The following is a 4,887-nucleotide window of genomic DNA, read 5'->3' as shown; positions in this document are numbered from 1 at the left end:
CGTGTCATGATTAATTATAATACGTGCATAGCTGAACTGAAAATCATAGTGAAACTGTTTGCTCCTTGGAGCCATGTACTGAAATAATGTGATATACATATCTGTGAGATTATGGTCTACGCAAGTGGTTCCTGAACTGAACTGAACTGAACTGAGCTGACCGATACTGGTGACCGGACCGATACTGGGGATCGGATTTACGTCTGATCAGACTACTTNGGCCGAAATTCATCTAATAAATGGAAGAAAATATTGTTTAGTTAGTAAATTTTTAAACCTTAAGAGCCTTACCTATCCTTTAATTAATTTAGTGAACTAACCCTTTAATTAAGGAACTTAAATGAATTTATTTTCTACTCACCTCAAATAACTTAAATAATTTCATAAACCTCCTTTTAACTTAAATTAACTTACTTGCTAGCTAAAATAAATTCCAGAAATATTTTCTGAATCTTAAATTTTTATCTCTAAACTCCAACTCCAGTCCGGCCTTACTGAAATAACTGAAAGGATAAAAATTTAAACTACTACGTAAAATAATTAAATTTAAATACTCATGCAATAAAAATCATTTTAATTTAAATACTAGAATTATGCATGACTTATACGTAGTCTAAGTTACGGGTTCTACATGGTTCTTTCAAGGTTATTTTGTATAATTATTTTGGTTATTATACTCACTAGTCTTGTATTTATCGGGGAATATCCGCCTCACGTTTTTTCTTTATTTTTAAGAATGCTTGTACTTATAATTTATCCGTTACTTTTTATTGTTATATTAATAGATTTAGAACTCAAATAATAAAATACATTGTTATTTTTCTAGTACCACCATGTCAAATTTGGAAAACTCGAATTTGTTGCGCTCGACATTACATGAAAAAATTATATGTCATGGACTCTCGATGTAGAAATGCATCTTGAGTCATTGGGTCTAAGTGAGACCATTAAATAAAATGGTATCTCATCATCACAAAAAAAGGCAAAAGGTATAATATTTTTTCGTCATCTTGATGAAAGATTAAAATGTGAATAGAAATGCATCTTGAGTCATTGGGTCTAAGTGAGACCATTAAATAAAATGGTATCTCATCATCACAAAAAAAGGCAAAAGCTATAATATTTTTTCGTCATCTTGATGAAAGATTAAAATGTGAATATCTCATTGAAAAAGATCTCATAACTTTATGGAAAGGATTAAAAGAAAAATTTGAACATATAAGAGAAGTTATACTTCCGACCGCCCGTGATGAATGTAATACGTTAAGATTCCAAGATTTTAAGAAAGTCAGTGATTATAACTCGGCGATGTATCGAATAATCTCGCAATTAAAATTTTGTGGACATGAGATTACTGAATCGGAAATGCTTGAAAAAATATTTTCCACTTTTCACGCGTCAAATATAACTCTACAACAACAATATAGAGTGCGTGGATTTGCGAGATATTCTGAACTTATCGCATGTCTTTTTGTAGCGGAAAAGAACAACGAACTGCTAATGAGAAATCATCAGTCCCGACCCACTGGATCAACGGCATTTCCAGAAGTAAATGCTGTAAGTAAAAATGAATTTAAAACTGGAAACCAAAACCAAAGTCAAAGACAAGGTTTTGGTCGAGGTCGAAATCGAGGTCGTGGACGTGGACGTGAACGTGGAAGTGGTTGTGGTCGTGGTCGCGGTCGTGGTTTTGAAAATAATCGAGATAGTTACTTCTATAACTCATCTCAAAAGGACATCACGAACCACCCACTGAAAAAGTATCATGAGAACATGAGTGTTAATGAAAATAACTCAAAATGATTTGAAAGTTCTTGTTTTAGATGCGGCACTCCAGGACATTGGTCTCGTATTTGTCGAGCCCCCGAGTACATTTGTAAGATCTATAAAGAATCAATAAAAGAAAAGAAAAAGAGACCAACTTCACTGAACACAGTGGCCGTTTGAGTGGTTCAACTCATTTTGATGCTGCAGATTTTCTTAATGATTTATCTGAAAATGATCAATATATTGGTGGAATTGAAATGTAAAATATTTTATTTTTCATGTGCTCATATGCTAATGTTTTATTGTATAATTATGATATGTCTTATATTTTCAATAAATTACATATGTATTGTTAGTAATTTTTTTCACTGCATATTTTTTTTGAAGTTCAAATATGAAAACTACTATGAACAATCCCATGTAAGTTTGCATACCTGATAGTGGTACAACGCAAACTATTCTCCGAGATAAAAGATATTTCTTGGAACTAAAACCCACAAAAACAATGGTGGATACAATATCAGGTCCTGTAGACTTGATTAAAGATTGTGGTAAAGCACATTTTTTGTTACTTAATGGTACAAAATTACTGATAAATGATGCATTGTATTCACCACAATCAAAATTTTTTTTTTTGAGTTTTAATGACATATATTCTCATGGGTATGATACTCAGGCAATAAATGAAAGAAATGAGAAATACATGTATCTTATCACATATAAATAAGGAAAGAAATATGTAGTTGAAAAACTATCAATGCTCCCTACTGGATTGCATTATACACATATAAGTCCAATTGAATCAAATATGGTAGTTGATAATTCTTCAATATTAATCAATTGGAATGATCGATTAGAACATCTTGGTTCAACAATGATGCGAAGAATTATAGAAAATACACACGGTCATCCGCTGAAAGACCAGAAAATCTTTCAAAATAATAAGTTTCAATGCAAAGCATGTTCTCTTAGAAAACTTATCATAAGACTATCACCAGCTAAAATCCAAACTGAATCACCTATGTTTCTTGAACGTATTCAGGGTGATATTTGTGGACCAATTCATCCACCATGTGGACCATTTATATATTTTATGGTATTGATCGATGTCTCCAGTAAATGGTCACATGTATGTTTATTATCAACTCGAAATGTGGCATTTGCAATATTACTTGCTCAAATAATAAAATTATGGAATCAAATTTACCGATCATACAATCAAGAAAATTAGACTTGATAATGCTGGTGAATTTACTTCCCAAACTTTCAATGATTATTGTATGTCAATGAGAGTCACTGTTAAGCATCATGTTGCTCATGTACATACACAAAATAAATTAGCTGAAACATTGATTAAACGTCTACAACTTATTGCTAGACCAATGATTATGAAAACAAAACTCTTTGTTTCTATATGGGGACATGCAATTTTACATGCTGCTGTATTAATTCGCATCAGACCAAGTACATATCATAACTACTCCCCATTGTAGCTTGCCTTTGGTAAAGAACCATACATTTTTTCATCTGAGAATTTTTGGATGTATGTTATACGTGCATATTGCACCGCCTCAACGAACAAAAATGAGACCTCAAAGAAAGATCGAAATTTATGTTGGTTATGATAGCCCATTAATAATTCGATATCTTGAACCTCAGACAGGCGACGTGTTTACAGCACGTTTTGCTGATTGTCATTTTAATGAGGAAATCTTCCCAATGTTAGGGGGAAAAAAGAAACATATCGAAAAGAAAATTACATGGTATACATCATCATTGTTACATCTGGATCTAAGAACTAAATAATGTGAAAAGGATGTACAACAAATTGTGCATTTGCAAATAATAGCAAATCAAATACCAGATGCATTTGCAGACACAAAAGGGGTAACTAAATCATATATACATGATGTAAATACCCCTGCTCGTATTGAAATTCCAAAGAAAAACAAATTGAAGACACTCATGATGTCATTAAACGCTTGAAGCGTGGAAGATCAATCGGTTCCAAGGATAAAAATCCTCGAAAAAGAAAAAGCATAGAGAAACACGATGATCACAAAATAGAGAATGATATTCCGACAGAAATACATGATGATGAAAATATTCTGTTAGAATCGCAAACTGATGAGAATCGTGAAATCTCTATCAATTATATTAATACTGAAAAAATATGGAAAATCTTTTGGTGAATATAAAAATCGACAGGACTGGATAAAATGGAAAGACTCCATCCATGTTGAATTGGATTCGCTAAATAAATTTAACGTTTTTGGACCTATAGTCCTTACACCTGAAGGTGTAAAATCTGTTGGGTACAAATGGGTTTTTATTCGAAAATGAAATGAGAAAAATGAAATAGTAAGATATAAAGCTCGACTTGTTGCACAAGATTTTTTTCAAAGGCCTGGAATTGATTATGAAGAAACGTATTCTCCTGTTGTGAATGCATTTACGTTTTGGTATTTGATTAGTTTGGCAGTATCTGAAAATTTAAAAAAGCGTCTTATGGATGTTGTCACAACTTATTTATACGGATCACTCGATAGTAATATATATATATATATGAAAATCCCTGAAGTATTTAAGATTCCTGAAGCACAAAGTTCAAAACCCAAAGAATGTTATTCTGTGAAATTGCAAAGATCATTATATGTGTTAAAGCAATCCGGTCGAATGTGGTATAATCGGCTAAATGAACACTTAATGGAAAAGGGATATGTAAACAATTCAATATGCCCTTGCGTTTTCATTAAGAAAACAACATCCAGATGCGTAATTATTGTTGTATATGTTGATGATTTAAACATCGTTGGAACGAATAAGAAAATTCAAGAAGTTGTGTTGTACTTGAAGGAAGAATTTGAAACGAAGGACCTTTGAAAAACAAAATATTGTTTGGGTTTAAAAATTGAACAAAAAGAATGTGGAATATTTGTTCACAAGTCAAAATTATACAGAAAATGTTCTTAAACGTTTTAATATAGATAAATCAAATCCTTTAAGTACTCCAATAATTGTTAGATCATTAAACATAGAAAAAGATTCATTCCGTCCATGTGAAGATGATGAAGTTATTCTTGGTCCAGAAGTATCATATCTAAATGCTATTGGTGCCAT

Source organism: Primulina huaijiensis, chromosome 9 (assembly GCF_012295235.1).
Source record: "Primulina huaijiensis isolate GDHJ02 chromosome 9, ASM1229523v2, whole genome shotgun sequence".
NCBI classification, from domain to species: domain Eukaryota; kingdom Viridiplantae; phylum Streptophyta; class Magnoliopsida; order Lamiales; family Gesneriaceae; genus Primulina; species Primulina huaijiensis.
This window is presented reverse-complemented; position numbering follows the sequence as displayed.